We start from the raw sequence: 20,374 nt of genomic DNA, 5'->3' as shown, positions 1-20,374 counted from the left end.
TAAATAGAAGAAACCTCAGTGTAACAAAATTATAAATTACTGTGTTCAGAGTTACTGCTCTAGCAATAACAAAAAAAGTTTCTCTGCCTGCCAGCAAAGGATCCAGCCCTTTGCAACACCTGCTCTCCTCTTGTATTCAAAGACTACAAATGAGTTAATCTAGAGGCTATCTTGGTCTCTACTCATGCACTTCATGACTCAGTGTGTCAAAAAAAAAACCAAAACAAAACACCAAAACCAAACAAACCCAACCAAAAACCCCACCCCAAAACCAAGCCAAGACAAAAAAAAACAAACAAAAAACCCCAAGTAAACACCCACACTACACTTTCCATGTGCCACGCAAAACATGATGCCCATGATTCAAAACACARGATCAAGACGCACCATAAAAGCTTCAAGCAAAAGAATATAACCCTTCACATGGTCAAAAATGTATGACTATATGCACAGGACATACATTACAGAGACTGAACAATCATTGATAAGGGAATCAGGTCTATCTTTCCTCTAAAGAGCATCAATTGCTTCAGTCCATTACAACTGAGGTGCTAACTAGATTATTACACTAGTATCATACCTTCAAGGAGCTAAACTCTGTTGCATAGTAAGATGAAACAAGATAGCAAGATTGTCAAGATATGGCTACATCTTTCTTCTAGGCCTTACATAAAGCAACACTTAAATCAAACCTATTGGAATGAAATGGTTATTCCACCAAAGAAGCACTTGGGCATGCTAAGTAAGTGAACTGCCACAAGATGAGAATTTTCTAAGAAAAATATATGTATTTGGTTAGCTCCTAAATTCTTCCAAAATTAAWATAAAATAAACAAATGCTTTGTCTTTTGAAGTCATCGATCCAATAGGAAAGCTGTTACAGTGATAATAAAAGTTATCATTAAGGACTGCTGCAGCAAGACCTAGTCTATGAATCAGTAAACCAGTGGTTAGTTAACAGTCATTCCTAGAAATCAACATCTAAAAAGACAACTCACTAACCTGAGATACCACTTGAATACCCACAAACCAGCTCATTCAGCATTGGAAAACTGCTTAGTACCCATGGGTTGCTATCTGATATAGATGAATATAAGTTTCAGGTTGCAGGAACTCCAAGAAGATGCAGCAAAGGAACAGCCTAGAAAAATTAATCTTTACAACAGCATTACCAGCTGCCTAAGACTATGAAAAGTAATAATGCTCTTTTGCCCTGAACCAGATCTGTGAAAGCAGAGATTCAGCTGTATGAATGGTATATCCTGCTTGGGCAGGGAGGAGAGACCAGATCACSCACTGTGGACCCTTCCAACCTTACCTGTTCTGGGATTCTGTATAGGCTTAAAAGGCTGCATTTCATACAGGAGTCTGCAGCACCACATAAAACTGAGCAAACCTAAATCAGATTATTACTGAGTGATGAACTTGTCAGAAGGTGGGCATTGAAGATTACAGCTCTTTCTAGGTTGTTTCTCATCACAGAACTCCATAGCCATAGACAGGGCACCCCCAAAGGTGATAGTCTATGGTAACTAATCTACTCTGTTTTGCTCCTATTAAAAGCAACATTCATGTTTCCCTCCCACCCCTTTGCATYATACAGCATTCATCTGACCTCCATYTTCACCATAAGCTAGCTAATGGAAGCACAAGCCAGACAAATGGCACCTCAGCTAGGAAAAAGAAGCCAGAAGAGACAAGTGACAGCATGAGGGCAAGAGAATCTCTGGAATCTTATGCAAACAGTAAAAAAGGGAAAAGAACCACTACTCTACCAGTGAGCTGCTAATACTGGTTTAGCCATTTCTGTGAAACCCAGATTCTCCTTATAAYCAGAAACACATTTTATCAAATGAAAGATTAAATCAAAGTCATRATTGTAAAGGAAAAAATTAAAAATTTATCTTTGAGACTAATACTCATCTAGAAAACCACTGTATCCTTCAGATCAGAAACTGTAACACTGTTAACAGGAAAAGCTATTAACATAAAAATGCAAGAACTATTCACCTTTATTTTTTAAAAAAGATGGTTTAACTGCTACTTGAAAGCCGAGACAATTCATGGTTATTTTCATAAACATTTTCAAGAGTACAGGAACAACCTGTTCAGTGAATGATTTCAGGAAGTTGTGATGGTTAAGCATGCTCCATGATGAAAAAGAATTTGATTCTTCATGCTAAAAATAAAAAAAATTCTCATTACGAGACACAGCAGTTTCCATATCTAGCTACTGTCACACAGAGGCTAGGAATTCCTGAAGAAAAACATGCATGGTGATCACAAGAATGAGAATTCCAAATTCTAGATTCAAAAACAGATGAAAAATAAGAATTTTTTCTTGAGAGACTCRTGATTAGTCACAGCTTGAGTACCCTTCAAACCATTATATAAAGCTGAAGGGTCCAAATAACTAAAACCAGTTGTGCAAGTTCAGAGATCTCAAAACTCCTCTGCTACAGATTGGCAGCAGTCTGCCACTTAGGTGGGGGGAGGGAGGGAAAACCCCAAAACACTGTCTAACATTTGACTGTACACAAGGCTACAAATTTCTGATTGYACTGGTATCACTGGCACATAGACATACAAAACTATCCTGCAGGTTTTTGAAGAAAAATTATTTATCTTCGTAAGAGTTCTGACAAGCAACCAGACTGGAACATTCCTTCAGCAAAATCTGTTTGCCTCTATAGTGAATTAAAGTAGAAAAGAAACACCTGATCCACCAGGTACTAACTTTCCAAAATGTTCACAGTGCTACAGTGGGCTCTGCTCTCTTCTCTCAGAGAAACAGAGAAACACAAAACAGAGAAAGCACAGCAATGAAACTCAGGGAAAGTTCTCTCACACAGCTGCAACTGTCTAYATAATTGACATAGATTTTACTACAGGGGAAATGCATTTAAAAAGGAAAACTTTCAGCTGTACTGTGTCAACTGGCAAAGCCATATTTCTTAAAGTTTGAACTAGCTACCATAAAAACAGAAAGTCAATGTAGTTGGTGGCCTTAATTCCCAACAAGAGGGACATGCCTCTGAAAAGATTTTTTTTTCTTTTTCCTTTAAAAAAAATATTTACTACTATCACCTAATGCTTCCTATTATCAGACACATTTAATGGCTTTCTGTAGCTTTCTGATTTGGTCAAAATTTCATAGGCTGGGTAGCTAGCTAAAATAGTTCTTCAAAGTCTAAGTTGCTGTAGGAAAAATGCCAAAAAAGTTACATTTTGGCTGCCTTTAAAAAGCCACCTCCTCATTTTATAAATTTGGGAAGTGCAGACTTTGTGTGGAATATCTTCTGCTATCCTTACAAAACTTCAGCCAAACTTGGTCCAGTTTGGAACTCCATAATAAAAAAAGATCTTTCCGGTTAATTGGCCCAGTAGTCTTTTGAGATTTAATCCATGAAGGTTTCTGAAGGTTTCTTTTTTTGGCTGTCACAGCAATCAGTCCTGACCAAATGCATATACCCTGCTTGTGTGAAGTRACTGAGCACTCTCCCTACAACCAGTTACACACTGGTGTGAGGTTGACATCCTTGTTAWGCTCAGAAGCAACAAATGCATTCAGGTATAGAAGCCAGGCTTTAGTCCAGTATGGATACCTCAACTTCACTGAAGAAAAAGGCTTAACACAGTCAAAGTCACAGTCAAAAGTACGGATGTTGATAGGAGCCTGGAGATATTGCAGAGCTGATGGGACAGCAAAGGAGGAGGAACAAATGCATGATTCAGGAGCTGACATGTGTCAGGGCTGTCTCAGAGATTTCCCACCTAGCTTTGTGCCATAGGACCCCCTCAATCGCCTAATTAACTTGGGACAGTTCTGGCTCCCATGCTCTGCACAGCTTATTGCAGCCCAGAAACATACTTGAAAGCAAAATCCTACTGAGCATACAGAACGCAGACAGTCTCCAGGGTACACCACAGAAAACAAAACAAAAAGCTGTCATGTCCAGATCAGAAATTTTCGAGAATTGACTCAATTCTGATAGATTTTCATGTAAAATTAAAACAATACTGCTCAGCCAGAGGCTGTCCACTGACAAATTTCAAGTAGATGTTCCAGAGGTGCACTACAATATCTCAAAGCAGAGACTGACATAAAAAAATGGCCCACTTATTCTAGATTTGTTTCTGAAAACAGATGAAGATTTTGGCAAAAAGCTTTAAGCAAAATTAAACTCAAGGCAAAGAAAARGCATAAAGTATTTTGGTCCAGAAGATCAGAGATGGGGAAAGCTATAAATGAATACACAATCTATTAAYATTTTTCCAACACTTCCTATTATCTATGGAAGAAGCAGATGAAGGAAGAACACCAGTGGGAACAATGACTCRTGTGAACTCCCATTTTCACTTAAGCAGCAATGCTCTTTGTTACAGAAGTTTACAGCTGTGTAACAAAATAGGATGCTTTGTCAATGATACAAAATCAAACCATTCAAATTCTGACTTTCAAACTGCTGGGTGAACAGTTAGACACTCAGAGTTATCTGTGCAATGGCCAATGTCGGGTTCAGTGAAATGACAGCACGGATGGAGCCAGTAAACACAAGTAAAACATAATACTATCTTCCTTCCTAAAAATTCCAGTTATTTGTTTACTCATTGACATCAACATTAATACTCCATGCCATCTTGTTTTCTCAGAAAAATRAATTAAGGTAAATCAGAATGACCTTTGCAAGCCTCAGAGACAGATGCAACTGGAAGCCTGGATCTCACACAATGGCATACTTCACCCTAAGAGAGCAAACAAGATGAAGCAACATGGACATACACAGAAGACAATATTCTCTTAAGTCAACACTGAAAATAAGAGACTTTCAGTCMCACAGTAAGCAGGAACTAAAGTCCATAAGGACCAGAAAAGACCCCTCAAAGAGACTGAAGAGGGGAAAACCCCACCTCAACTGTAAGAAAATACAACAAAGTTTTTTATTCACTCTTCTGACACTCTTCCAAGCAGTTCTGGACATTCTATTTAAATTTAAACCATATATAAGTAAAACCAGAAACTGCCATGGCCATCTAACTCTTTGCATCCAGTTAGCATTGTTCAATTCCCCCTATGGGCAGTGTAAGCTATTTGAAGTAKCACGACAGGAGCACTACATGCACCCAGCCTAAAACTGAAACAACTGTGAACACAGCTACACTTGGTAAAAAGTTAACTTTGGTTGCTGGATGTTTGCTGTTGGGGCTTTTTTTTTTAGTTTGTTTGTTCTACAGAATAGAATATTTCAGTTGGGAGGGAGCTATAATGACCACCTGGACCAACTGCCTGACCAATTTTGGGCCAACCAAGTTAAGGCATTTGTTAAGGACATTTTCCAAAAGCCAATGAAACACTGGGGCAATGACCACSTCTCTAGGGTGCCTATTCCAGGGTTTGAAGAAATGCTTCCTGATGATCAGTCTCAATGTGCCCTGGGGCAGCTTTGAGCCTTTCCCACACATCCCATCTGGATCCCAAGGAGAAAAGTTCAGCATCTCCCCCTCCACCTCCCCTCTTCAGGAAGCTGYAGAGAGCAATGAGATCATGCTCAGCCTCATYTTCTCCAAACCAGAAAAGCCCAAAGCCCTTGGCTGTTCTTCACAAGACAATCCTTACAGGCCTTGCACCAGCTTTGTTGYCCTCCWTTGGCTGCAAGGACTAACTGTGTYCTCACAAYAGATTTCCATGGTCCTATGCCMTTTTTACCTGATGASRGGGGAGAAAGATACAAAAGCAGAAATAATTATTTTACACACCAGTTTGGCATCATGGTCAGCTGTGGTTGTGCTACTGCCATACTGCAAACTGGAGCTTGGCAGGGATCTCACATAGAAATCAACTCTGCTCACTTCATGATACACTCCTTTGCTGTTGCTCCTCACTAAGGGGGCTCAAGCCTGTCTTCTTTCTGTGTACYAACGACCCAGAGTGCTTGAATACACAGTTTACCCCTATCTGCTTGACTCCTGCACACACAGGACAGGTATGTTTCTGCAAAGCCTTTTGAGTAGCAATTTTCTACATGTGTTTGAGCCCCAGGCTCAGCTCCTGCATACAGGCATCACTTCCCATGAGAGYTAAATACATAGTTAAACTCCAGAATTAGTAAAAATATGAAATACACACACAAAGCTAAATGAGTAGGAAATAAAGCTTAGGAGTACAGGATTCAGCTACACTTACGGGATTTGCAAGTGGTGCTGTACTGATAGGCCCACCTAGTGAGATTCTGTAACCTTTGTAGACTGACATTCTTCTCCTGATTTGGCTTTCATCACTGTCCCAAATTAAAGACCAGAATTTTTTCATACATAGCTGAACCTTTAACACCACCATAATTCCTGCTACATACGARTTACAAGGCTTCCAACAGCAAAGAACAAGACTATTTTTCCATGCTAACAACAAAGTCTGCTATGTTTGCAAAATGTTTCCCTTTGGATCATTCCTTACAGTAATACTATAATGTTTTTAYAAAAGAAAAGTGCATCCTGAACATTAGGAAAACGTACAGTGATTAATGAAACCGCAGAACTAAACATCCTTCAGAAGAGAGGCATCAACTGCATACTATCACACGCTATTGAGTGACCAAAGTATGTCATCCTGCTGCCTCAGAGYACCACTGCTGCCTCTTCAGCCCCTTCAGGACGATAAAGGAAGGCACATAACCAAAGCAGAAGAGAGGTTCTGTTAGCTATGTCATCCATGATGTCCTACACATTCTTAAATCAACAACTGCTAACTTACTGTCCTCTCTGAATTCACAGTAACTTGAAAAAAGACAGGGTACCATGCTTTAGAGATGACAACCTTACTGTTGACAGGAAACTTGGAGGCAGTTTTAAAAATACCTCAATATCAATTTGCTTTTAAGAGTGAAAACTAAAAAACTTCCAGGGAATTGYAATCTGTTTTACAGGTGAGCTGTACTCCAGTAACTTTCTCACCAAATTAAATCAGTTTTTTACTTCTTTGGGCAACAGCTCACACTACATCTACAAATTACTTMGGTAACAGAGTTTTGAAAACCTTACTAGCACCTACTCCTATATTTGCCTTTGGCAGAAAAAAGTTTTTGACTCATTTTTACGTTCAATTAATCCACAGTCACATTCTTCATAGAAAGACTTCTGGAAAAACTCAACTTGCTGGAAACAGTAACTATAATTACTGACCCTCTTCAAGTCAGCCAAAATTAAATTGCAAAGTAGAATTTCTGGCATTCAAGCTATAACTTAATAGTACAAAGAAAATCAAGACTATGAGTAAAAGAAGAAACCAAGTCCAGCATTTCTGAGAACCCAGAAAATGAAATGCAAGAAGGGAAAAATTGAGAACGGACCCTGAACAGTCTCCTTCTAGATTTGTACTGCATAACAAAAGAGGCAAAACTACTGCTTTGTTCATCTTTGCCGTATCAAACTTCTGTCAAACAAAGCATTAATATTAAAAATGAGAAATACAACTTCATCAAATTTCGTAATAAAGAGCAACTTAAAAAATGTAACTGTATGGCATTCTACCTCCTTATATAACATTATGGTCTTTTCTGCACAATTTGCAGTTTTGTTTTACTTACTGCTCTCTGTAATTATTAAGGAAGTAAAACYGAAAAATGCAGTGTATTTCTCAGGAAAACAGAAAACTTCACTGCAGGTGTCCCATTAGGAAAGCTGTGTGAAATTACACATGCCACTGTCAATGAAACTGTCAAGTCAAGATCCTTTTCATTTATTACAGGCTTTAAAGCAAGTACTAGGATCATATATTCCTCAATTATGCGCAGATATACTATTAGTGTGCCATGTTAACTTTACCAGCATTGAGACAATTGGTTTATCATGGTGCAAAATTGATGAWTTTCTCATATTTGACTAAAGTTTAAAAAATATAGAATTCATGGGCTATGTAGAAATTCTGCAGTTTTTGCTTCTACTGAATTATTTGCATAAATAAAAAAAAAAGTGGTTTTATAATGTGATAATTTTTGAGCCCACAAGCAAGAACTTACAGGACTAAAACCAAAATAATTTTTATCTTAAAAACCATTCACAAAATAAGTTGAAGATTTGCAGTCAATGCTCTCTGTTGTCATCTATAATACTCCAGGAGAGTATTTTCTGCAAACAGGGCTGTAAAGTTCCTACAGAGCTCAATAACAAGGATCTCCAAATATATTTTAATACAGGTACCACCCAAAGAGACAATACATGGTAAAATGCTCTTTTTTTCCATTCTTAAAATTCTGATCAAAACTAGTGAAAAAAGCTAAACATCAGTCACAAAAAAAACCAAACAAAAAAAATTCCCAAAACAAAACAAACCCACAGCAACCCCAGAAAAAGCACCAACCTGCCCCCCCCCCCCAAAAAAAAAAAAAAAACAAACCCACAGCAACCCCAGAAAAAGCACCAACCTGCCCCCCCCCCCCAAAAAAAAAAAAACCAACACCAAAAAACCCCACCCAAAACCAGTGAATCACCAAATGTGGGGAAGGGACAAAGCAAACAACACTCAAAGCAAGGACAGTTCAAACTTCCAGACTGCTTAGGACTTAGCTCCTAGAAACCAGCCTCTGACTGGAAAACAAATATAAGTTCAATCAACAAAAAGCAAGTTTTTCCTGAATTATATAGAACTATAGAACACAATGATTTTCCAAAACTAGCACCATACTGAATCTAAGTTCAAACCTTAATCCAAAATACACGATGCCTACTACCTTTTCAGACACTAGCTGCTCTACTGGTCTGGACYATAAGGCCCCTAACTTTGTTTATTCTGTTCACAACTGTTAGACAAATATCAAAATAGAAAACGTGCTCAATGCAGTGGTCATCAGTCACCCACATAAGCAACTCTGAGCTATAGATGAGTGCAATTACTCAATGGTTKTGAATGTTAGTCACCATCATTCTGATGAAACCACTGAAAATCCTTTGACAGACTCTTCACACCCAAGGGAGTTTGAGAGAACGAAACCATGTCGTATACACACGGGGACTAAGAGTTCTACTGACAAAAATGCTAAATCTTCTAACATGCTTCAGACGCCAAGGAATTTGAGAGAACAAAACCATATCATCTGCACATGAGAACTGATATTGGGAACAGACTCTTGAGGCAAAACAGCTTTCTTACTTACAACAGCACAACTATTTCAATATTATAAAAAATAAAACTTTTGACTGATTCCCAGATTTTATCCTTTTAGTTCCAGTAAATGAAAACAGGAGATCACTAGGTTAATCTGAAAGAGTAACAAAGTCTCTGTATTTATTAAAATAAATTTTGCTAGAATACAATTCAATAAAAATAACTCTATAATATAGGCTAACTGAACTTGGAAATAATTCAACTGAGACATGAAAGACCTAAGAGAATTTATTTTGGAATTGTCATACAGGAAGAGTAATTGCTAAGTTATCTTTATGAGAAAGAACAAAAAATTATTTTTCCTTCTTAAATTGATTAAGTGAATAGGGCTTAAAAATAAAAAAATACAGTATTTCTACAACTTTACCAGCGCCCATTGTGCTAAGCATCAAGCATAAAGCTAGATTTTCTGCAAAAGACCATTTCAAACATTYTCAACTAAAGAGAGATAAATTATGGGAAGAAACCAACAATTACAATGTCATAATCCAGGATGGGTCAGAATTTGTTAACTGCCAAACCRAGCTATATGCTAATCATGTCAGCAAATACTAACAGGCAGATGACACACTCCTGAAATACAGTAATGGGATGTAATGTAAGAATAGCCCTGACCATCACAGGGTACACCTAATAAAAAACCTGTCTGGCCAATACATGCTGCTCACAAGGGAATACAAGGACAGGTGAACTATTTATTAACACATTCTCAGTACTCTGCAGGTCCAGGGGCTTAAATCCAGAAGCAGTAATTTGCCTTCTCCAAGATACACCATACTATCAATAATGTCAATCTCATAATTTAAATCTAAATTATGACACATAACCTGTTTTACATCTATAAGAACCAGTGGTCCTGCTGTCCAAGTTTTTCCTTCCATAAATAAGTTGTCTAGATCTTAAGAAAAATAAATATGAGGAATTTCTTCAGTGGATAAACCACACACATTTTTGAAGAAAAAGCTGGTTAGATACCGAAACTTTAAATCTGATTTATATTCCAAGCTACCATTGTGACAATCAGCATTAAGGTCTCAATGTACTATTAACAAATAAAATTGAAGCAAAAATCAAAGCACATCAGGTGTGTTGCCAAAGTTTTAAATAATGTCAAGTGTCCAAATGAGTTAAACTGCTGGCAAGAACTTGCAGAAATACCCAGTGAGATCTTGGCAGCTGATCTTGCTCACTGGATTCAAGAGACTTTTCAAGAGACAATAAGAGTAGAGCCAGATAAGGCAGACTCGAGATAACAAGTCACGGCAGTCTGAAGGGACAAGGTAACACCATCGCCTTGTCACACACCCCAGGACACACCCCTGTCACACACCCACCCCCACGCCCTGTCACACACCCCAGGACACACTTAGGCCAATACCAACATCCAGAGTTGGTCTCCCTTAACAACCCACTACCAATCAAACCAGAGGAAAATAGAAACTAAAACAGTGTGGACTAAATTAACCAGTTGAATAAATACTGAGAAACTGCATCAGAGAATCTGGGGACTCCAAGTATACAATAAACAGGCACAACTTAAGACAGGTCAAACAGAAGCTTTATTAACTATGATCACGGGGAGAGAACTTTGAGAGCATCTTTCCTGGTTCTCTGCCAAGTGATTGCAGAGACCTAACCCATACAATGTTTCAAGAAAAGGCAAGGAAGAGCAATCATATCAACGTTAACAAAGCCAGGTACCCTTTCCTAGGAAGGACAGACTTCTTAAGTCTGTTGCTAAACAGCCACAATTTTAATGAGGACTAAGGCAGTAAATAACGATAGGAAGATGGTTCTTGACGGAGCCTACAGGGATGGCCAGCTATTATCCTGAGGCACAAAGCTGCAAACAATCAGACTGCTAGCTTTTAGTTGAAAGGAATGTTCTTGAGTATAGACAACCTCTTAGCCAGACCTCTCAATCTTAATGGTTAATAATTTTACCACAACTGTTTGACAGATTGAAAATACATTGTTATTGTCCTCTTCCAAGCCACAAGTAATGCAAATGAATGAGAAATCATATATACAAAATCCAAAACACAACTGAACAGAAATTTTAACTTACTGAGCAAATTTTAAATTAAAAAAAATTATTCAATTGACAGTTTAACTACTCATCCTGCACATCTGAAGCAATAAACTACAAACCAGTTTTAAAATGCTCTTTGTATATTTAATTGACTTCCATTTTCTATCCAAGAGAGATATAACATTTGTTTTTAAAAAATATTTAATTCACTATCCCCCAACAGAAACAGAAAAATTAAAGACTTAAGAAAATAAAGCATCAATTAAGCAGTGTGTTTAACTGAATTTGTCACACAAAGGTACAAGTCAACTGAAGATTAAAGATAATTTGCTGTCTAAAATTTATCCATATGCTACTCCAAAAGAATAAAAGTTCTCTTAATGCACTAGTGGAATGACTAAATTATCTCTGTCGCAGATGCCAAATGTAAAAGCTCCCCAAAACCGAAGTTTGGTAATGAGTACTTTTTCCACAAGCAAATTAGTCAATAAATCAAACAGTGCTGCACAGGTCTTACTGCAAAACCAAAACCCCAAGGTACCAAGGCAGAGTATTTCGCTAGATATAAAAACGGATTTACCTAAGCAGATGAAATTCTAAGTATCAGAAGTTAGAGACATCTTGGAGATGGAWGTTTCCCGTTCAAGTTCCTTTCAAGAAACAGGGTCYASCCCATTAAATATGTTCATCCTTAGCTAGGCAAATTCCATGAAGAAATTTAAGTCAAACWGGCATAAGCAATCACTACAAGCTAAACTTTTGTTATTAGAGGCCAAAAAGTCTAAGAGATTATCTCAATCAGTTTTTATCATAGTCTTGATCAAGCCTAATTCATTCAACTGCAGTCCTTGAGTCCCCACTAGCCTAAAGGGAATGTTAGGTAGTAAGCRCCAGACAATTTTTATCCCAGTCTTACAATTCTTAATCCTATGATTGACATTTGAGTCTTGAGCAATGAGGCCCATGTCATTTGGGAGCCAGGCTGACTGTTGAATTACTATCAGAATTAATTCTGCTAAGGAGGAACAAAAATTATATCAGATTTAGTATTGGAGAAAAACTACTTTTGATTGCTCCTACCCTGGTTAAATTTTTAAGCAATACTTCAAATTTCACCTCTGTAAAGGTGGTCCAGTCAGAAATGACTGAAGCACTTACMAACATTATAAAAAATTCTACCTGCAAGAAACTGGTGCTTACCACCACTATTACAATATGTATTGCAACAGTATCTTAAGGAATGCTCCATGCACCTTCAACAACAGTGRAAGTATTTGTCATAAAAACCTTGAATTTACACGAAGTATTTATGTACTGCACTGAAATTGCTCTTATTCTGTTGCAGCAAAAAGAAAACCAAAGTCCTGACCTCTGATTCTTCAAACACTGTAAAGACTCAAACTTTCACAAGAAAGGAGTACTGGTTTAAATACTTCAGTTGATAAGGTAGTACATAAACAAGTAGTCTACAGCTAGCCCTGAACACACAGTATAGGGCTACAGAAAGAAAATACTTCAGAGTCCTTAAGAAGTATTACTTATCTGGGCTGGCCTCCATCTCCCCCTCCTTCATATCCCAATCTTTCAAAGATAGGCTTTAAATGTTTTGCAGCTGTCCAACATTAAGGCTGAAGAATTCAACAACCACAGCACTGCAAAAGCACAGGGTGAAAAGCAACTATGCTCAGGACCTGTTACAGAGCCAGAAGAGGTTCCTGACTGCAAATTTCTTCAGCAAAATCTGGATAAGCTCCCAAGAGCAGATAAACCTGTAAAATTATTCTTTCTTCCTTCCAGATAATTCTTCAACTGAGTTCCTACCATATAAACTAGTGCAGACTATGCATAACTGCATTGAGTTTTAGCCAACCTCTCTCACAGCCAAAAATATCAACCACCACCACTGCACACATTTTCTTACTGAGATTTTCAGAAGGTCTGCATAATCCTGTAACTACGAAGTTAGTGAGCCATTTCATATTTCCTGAAACTAAACTGCACATTAGATGATTCACCAATTAGTGTATTCATAAAGCTTTAAGAACCAATCAAAATTTCATTTTTGTTAAAAAATTTAACAGAAATGTCCAGCTGTATGCATGGAGAGAGCATGTGGGCTCTTCTCCTTTATTTAACTTAACTAACAGCTACGTTAGCTGGTGAAAAATATTCAGTATGTCAAAGTTAATTTATCAAGCTGACAAAGTATAAGGGCTCCAGAAGGTATGGCATACATTTACTAAATTTTAAATACAACATTTTAACTAGATATAGCTCAAAGATTAAAATAAACTGTCCAACAACCAAACCACACAAATACATACCACTCCAAGGCACTTCTTATTTAATGGAGCAATTGCATGCTTGTTTCAAACTAATGCATAGATAMCATATCAGAAAAGCTGATCATCCTTCAGACCCCAAATCCCATACATCAAAATGTTTTTTTAACTGGGTAGCTACGTTTGGAAGACAGAGGGCTTGTCAGTACACTGCAGGCCACAATCAGATCGAGGGGAGGCACTGCATGTTGCTCAAYACAACCAAACCTTGCGCCTCCCCGAAGCCTCTAGGCACAAATACCACAACGTAAAACGGAGTGCTAATTTMCCCCTACGGTTGAGACTACTGAGCACAGTTCTTGGGGAAACAAGAAGCAAGGAAATCACCCTATTCAAGAATTACTCAACTAGCCAATCTATTCCAATACTTTGGAATTGAAATCAATATTTTAGGAGTTTATTGATGGAGCCTTTACATCAAAAGTTCTTTTATTCTACAAAGTCAGGAATGTACGATTTCTGACAAAAAGGGATTCTTTAAATTTACATTTGTAAATGTAAATTTACAATTGTTTAAATTTTACATTTGTTTTCACTATTTGCAGCAAAAAATAAAATATCACCACTTTAACTAAATTTTAAGGATAAAATTGTTGGATGTAATTTACATGGAGTGAGATGAATCCAGGAAGTATCTACCAAAAATTGAGCTATTTTCAAAGAGGCTATCACAGGGCAAAATGGTTTACAACTATTAACAACAATCATTACTATTGTTCAATTAAACTAAAAGACATCTCTTAACTTTAAACACAATAAATAAGCCTAAAAAATATACGTTCTACCATATTGGGTTTTAAGTCCATCATGGAAATACGTAAATTGTCACAGCTAATTTGATGAACAGTCAGTCATCTCTCCAGAACCTTGCTGCAGAGTGACAGGTTTCACATGTTTCAAAGAAGATTAAAAAAAAACCCTTTCTGCTAGAACACAGTTGATTTCTAATCCCTTCCATCTGCTCCCTCTTTCTTAGAGGTACCTGCCATCATTAAAAGAGCAATAGAAGAGAAATTCTAGATACTCCTTCAAGGACTCACCCAGCCATTTTTTCAATCCTCTCATATATATGAACTCATGTCAAGCTACCGCTACCCAGCTGTCTGAATTAACTGCCTGGTTTGTATTGCTAATGCAATTCTGAAAACCAGAGTGGAGGCAGGACATTTAGACCAACTGGAAAATCAGAACAGATTTCATCAGCTCAGTCCACCAGGTCGCAAAATTGGCTTGTTTTGTCTCTTTCTGTCATTTGCTTTGGACTGGCAAAYAATACACCCTAGTAGTATAGCTAATTCACTCCGCCATAGTCAAATACAAAAATGTAAAGAATTGAATCTGTTCTGACAGAGATTCTATTGCTAAGGCTATTGCTTTGGTATGAGGTCCATTTGAGAATCTTGGTTTACAGACTGACTGAATGAAGTAGGAGGTTGCTAACTTGGAAACTTGCCTCCTTTCAAATGTCTCATTGCAGCAAACTGATCAGCTGGGGATATTCAAGGTAATGGGGGTTATGTTCAGGCTGAGAGCTGCATGACATCTTCAGTGGGAAGCCTTTAATGGCACAAATCTGCATGACACAAGGTCTTGAGGTGCGTGGATCACACCTCAAGATTTCTATGGATGCAATACTCCCAAACCATACTGGAATTACCTTCCAGTAAAAAGCATCTTTGGTTTGTGTGGTATGGCCAGGGATCACACCTCACATAATGGGATATGGCCCTATATGATGAATAGCATAAAAATTATAGCTTACAGTCAGAAACAATGCAGAAAACTTCAATGAGCTTTACAGGACAGGGGGAAAAAATAAAAGAGGGGAGCATTCTGTAAGTATTCAGKGAATGGAAACATGACTATTGTACATGCTGGGTTCATAAGACTACGTGATCAGATGATAACAACCCTGATGAAGTAAACATTCAGAGACAGAAAYGTATTCCATGGGATTAAGAAAGTGTGATTCAGTTCAAGTACTGAAGTACAAAGTTAACAACATCAGCAGAAATWACTCGGTTTACTGCTCCTACAATTCCAAGAAACCACTCATAACTTCGAGTCAGATGCTTATAAAGACCACTTGCAAACTTTTACAAGCATTCACGAGGGAAGACGGCCTGATGTTTAATGCACCCCCCTCCGCAGAAGGGGTTAACAGGAGGCTGTGCGCCCTGAGGGCTCTTCAGTGGCAATTCTGCCAGGGTGATTTCCATACGGACAAGCCGTGCGTGCAAACTCGGACACAGCAGACCGCCGACCACCCCACTGCTCCTGCACCAGCCCCACAATCACGCCGGGTGCCGACCCCGGGCACCCCCGTCCGGCTGGGGCAGGTCCCACGCCCCGCAGCCGGGGCTCCGCAGCGAACCCTCAGCGGGGCGGCCGGCACCGAACGCAGCCGCCCCCCCACACCGCTCCCCGCCTCCCCCGCCCCAGACGCCCTTCTCCCGGTCGCGGGCATAGCCGAGACCAAGCTGTTCCTGCCCCCGGCTCCCTCGGGCCGGGACAGGGCGGCAGCTCCCGCCTCCCTCCCGCTCGGAGCCGCGGCCTCGGAGGGCGGCAGCGGGGCCGCGGTCGCCTGTGGCCGCCGGGGGGCGAACGGCGCAGGCGGGTCCCGCCCGCCCGCCGCGCCCGCGCCCCGACCGGAGGCAGCACCTACCGCTGCGCCGTCCCGGCGGGGGCAGCGGCGCCTCAGCGCCGTCCCGGCGGGGGCAGCGCCCGCAGCATCCCCGGCCCGGGCCCGCCGCCGGTGCCGCTCCCGGAGCGACCGGACCGAGCCCCCTCCCTCCGCCCAATGGAAAATAGTTCCCCGGGCCCCGGAGCGGAGACACCGGGAGCGACACCTCGCCGGCCAATGAGAGACGGCCTGGCCCCCCGCGGCGCCAATGGGAGCGGCGGGCTGGCGGGGGCGGGGCGTCGCCCAGCCAACCGGACCGCGGCGCTCGCACTGACCCGCTAGGCTGTCTCCGGTGGCCTCCATTGACCACCATCTTGGAGTCGGGCGCGATGCCCGCTCCGGGAATGGGCTCGYCCGCCCGCGGCCATCTTGGGTCAGGGCGGAGTCACGTGTGGGGGCGGGCGGCAGGAGGCGGTGGGGAAGGGGCGGCCGAGCGGAGCCCCCGCCCCGCCCCGCCGGGAGCCGGAATTCCCCGTGACACTCGGCGTCAGAGGCGGAACGAGGGTGGGAGGCTGGGTTCTCCGAGCGCAGCTCCCAAGCCGGCCGGATGCTGCGTAGGCAGGAACCGCCCCGGCGCTGCGCCTGAAGGAACCAAGCGGCTTCTTGTACGCTGAAGGGAGCCGCAAAAGCTGACGCGCGGAGACCCTTGGTGACGCGTCGGKATTGCTGGCAGTAATACCCCCTTCCTCTCCGTATAAAGGGGAACAAATCCATGGCTTGGCCTAAGTGCAAGTGAAGTAACATCCGATCACGTCGAGCAAAGGAACCGCACGTTGCAGCACCAACGCAAAAAGACATCTGGTATTCCAAGCAACAGAGCGCATCGCAGCATCCTGTATGTGRCAGACACTGGGACACACAGTGCGGAGGGTGGACACTCAGATGGAAAAAGATGCTCAGGTGTCAGGCTCGGAGGGAAGGGTCCATGGGTTTGCTGTACTGGAAGCAGCMGCAGGCAGAGAACGGCAGGGGCCGGTTCTCTTCTCTGACATCTTTATCAGAGGCTTTTGAGGAGAACTTGGAGCGTGTGCTCAACAAGTTTGCAGGTGGTGCTAAAATGGGAGCAGTGGGAGTGCAGGAAGACAGAGCTGCCCTTTAAATGTATCTGGACTGGTTTGGGGAATGACCTGACAAGTAGCAAGGGCAAATACAGGGAAATTCGAAGTCCAGCACTTGGGAAGGAACGGTCTTCTGCAACAGTACAGGGTGGGGAGTGATGGGCTATGGAGCAGCTTCGCAGGAAAGGATGTGGGGTCTCACTGGACAGCGGGTTGGCCATGAGCCAGCAGTGTGTCCTGGCAGCAAAGGAGGCCGAGAGCATTCCAGGTCATACCATTAGAARCATAGCCAGTAGGCCAAAGAAAGGAAAGTGATTATTTATTCCTGCTCAGCTACATGTGGAATAGCAAGTCCAGTTTTAGGTCCCAAAACGCAAGGAAAATCTCAAAAAGCTATAACAAGTTCAGTGCAAGCCAGCAAGTGGTCCAGGGGAAGATGCAGCACTTGCCTTGTGAGAAGAGTCTGAGGTAACCACCCTGGATTAGTGTAAAGAAGAGACAGCTTAAAATATTTCAGGCATACAGAACACAGCCTAGCATATACATTAGCAGCAAAAAAACTCCAAAGATGAAATAATGTACTGTATAAGCAATTCTGCACCTTGGACGAGGATGAAAAATATAATGAAATATACRTAATTGATGTTAGTTGCATTCAAAATGATACTGATGAGGCCAGTGTGKGAATTTACATTTCTAGAGCAGGGTAGCACTCATGAAGGATTCATGTGCACCCCGCACAAATGCAGTGGAATTGCCACTTGGCAGTCCCTACCTTGGCAATGCAAGAAAGAATGTGCTAACAAGTAGCAACAACAGGGAAAATAAATATAGAGCCAGTGTAACCAGGATCTAGTGAACAGTTCAGCATGGGGAAAGGCAAAGTCCTGCACCTKTAGAAGAGCCTGTACATGCAAGGGGCTGTCCCAGCAGCTTTGTGTGGAGGACCTGAGGGTCCTGGTGGGCACCAAGTTGAACATTACCCAGCAACATGCCCTTGCTGCAGAGAAGGATCCTGGGCTGCATTCTGCTGGCACACTGAGGGAGTTGATTCTGCTCCTCTATTCAGCAGTGGTGGGGCTGAACCTTCTCAGCTCCTGGGTACAAGGGAGATACAAAGCTCCTGGGGAGAGTTCAACAGAGGGTCACTAAGATATTAGGGGATTGGAGCACCTCTCCTGTGAAGAAGGGCTGGAAGAGATGGGGCTGTTCTGGCTGGAAAAGAGAAGGCTTAGAAGAGGATCTCATCGATGTGTGTAAATACCTGAAGAGAGGATATAAAGAGGATGAAGCCAGGGGTTAAACCACAATGGTCTTTTCTGCYGTTATCCAACACTGACTCCACTTGTATAAAAGTTCCCTAAGTCAGTTTTAACCTCAATTTATAGACTGTTTCACTGTTTAATTAATTCTGTAGCAAACGGTAGTATTTTCATTTCCAGTATGCAGTAAATATTTTTATGCTAGATACCTAGAACTTCTCAGAATTATAAAGTTTTAGTAACACAAACCCTCAGATTTGCTGTATCTCTTCATACTTGTARAGCAGGTCGTCTTGATGTTACTGTTTTTGTCGGGATTAAGGTTCAGCTACAGTTTTCTTCTAATGAAAACATCTGCCATTCTGGCCTGCTAGGTGGGCAAAGAACTTGTAACTGAGTGGAGGAAAACAGTCAACTGYTTTGTTCTTTTTACTATAYGTTTCATTTTGAGGATCYSATGATAGGATGGAGGAAAAGAAACRGGCTGCTAYTTGCTATAARCAATACGATAAATTGTTAAAACCAGGAGAGCCAGACTGTGGCCAGAACTCAGCAGGATGGAGACTGCAGCTGGTTGTTACCGTGCCTGGGCTTCACCAGCCTGACCCACACAGCTGTAGGGCCTACTTTGATTTTGTAAGGAAGCATTGGTGCAAGGGACCAGCTCTGAGTCCTCAGAGCATGATGGCACTTGCAGTGGTTTTTCTGTACTAATATGTTGGAATGGACATCTGAAGAGCTCTGTCAGTAGGACTGAGGAGGATATGAGAAAGCCATGGGCTGTTGTGGGTGCTCCAGACTATGAGGCTGTAATGAGCCTATTGAAAGAAATCAGATCATCTCCTTTCTCAGGATGTGCACACACCCTTGAATGAAAAGCAATTCCCAGGGAAAATTTCCGGGCAATCCCTTCTTTCATAAGGCAATTAATTTGCCTGATAGAGGGCAATGATCCGTGCCTTGTAGGAGGACAAGGGGATGCTGTGGGGAAACACCACTTGGAAGAAGGTGATCAGAGGCTGGAAACTGAGCCGGCTGCTACCTCCCACATTGGCTTGCTTTCATCTTTCAATGTTTATTTCCCAGGCATGCCGCCAGCCTGGGGTGTGTGCTGCCAACAATGCAGCGCTGCAGGGCACGCCGTGCACAGTGCCCTCAGTCTGCCACTCCTGGGTGACACTGCCCACTTGCTGTGCTATGGGCCACCGTGGTTGCTTCACCAGCCCCGAAATGACACATTTACCGTGTTTCCTTAGACCAGATCTGCTGGATCATTGCTTTGTGTCCCTGGCTGATACTGCTCCTGTGTTGCAAATCGTCTGACCCTGGCAACCTCTGCAGTTCTGGCCCTGAGCACTCTCTCCCCCTCCCTTCTCCAGGGTTTATCCTCTCTGCAGCCTAGAGCAATTTTGAGAAAGTAAATTTACAGCAGGCATAGACCTTAAATAAAACTTTTCAGTTGCAGATGGAATAAAGTTTCATGAAGTTAGTCAATGTAGTTGTTCTCCCCTCACTCCTAACTGCATCAGCCACRTACCAAACCTCAATGTGTCTGGAGCTGTAAAACTGAATTGGAGTTCAGCAAGGCAAAAGAGCAGCTTTCAGTTCTGGCTGATGTAGCAAGCAGCCTTCTCTGCAGACCCAGCATCACTGTGCCCAGAAATCTGTGTGTCTGTGGAACTGAGGTGCAGCTACAGTGGTAGGAATTTCCTGTACTTGGGTGCTTTTTCTAGGCCATGGTGACACACAGCCAGAGGATTGCCCACRGGAATCAGGGCAGTCATCAGAATGTGAGCATTTGATGCTGCTTCCTTCCAGGCTTTTTCCATTCAGAGTC

General features: G+C 41.6%; 1 protein-coding gene across 2 annotated transcripts in view; it reads right to left on the bottom strand.

Moving 5' to 3' along the window:
- Nucleotides 1–16,632, bottom strand: part of SOCS5 (suppressor of cytokine signaling 5) — a 35,489-nt gene extending 18,857 nt beyond the window's left edge. The window contains exon 1 of one of the 2 annotated variants that reach the window (XM_057374128.1): nucleotides 16,493–16,632. The gene's annotated coding sequence lies outside the window, so the exon portion shown is untranslated. Of the gene's footprint in view, nucleotides 1–16,199; nucleotides 16,352–16,492 lie in introns of those variants that run through there. The other variant, XM_057374127.1, reaches the window with a different exon arrangement.
- Nucleotides 16,633–20,374: the final 3,742 nt, after the last annotated feature.

This window comes from Malurus melanocephalus, unplaced genomic scaffold (genome assembly GCF_030028575.1).
Source record: "Malurus melanocephalus ecotype Western Australia unplaced genomic scaffold, MMel_1.1 scaffold_217, whole genome shotgun sequence".
NCBI lineage: Eukaryota > Metazoa > Chordata > Aves > Passeriformes > Maluridae > Malurus > Malurus melanocephalus.
This window is presented reverse-complemented; position numbering and strand designations above follow the sequence as displayed.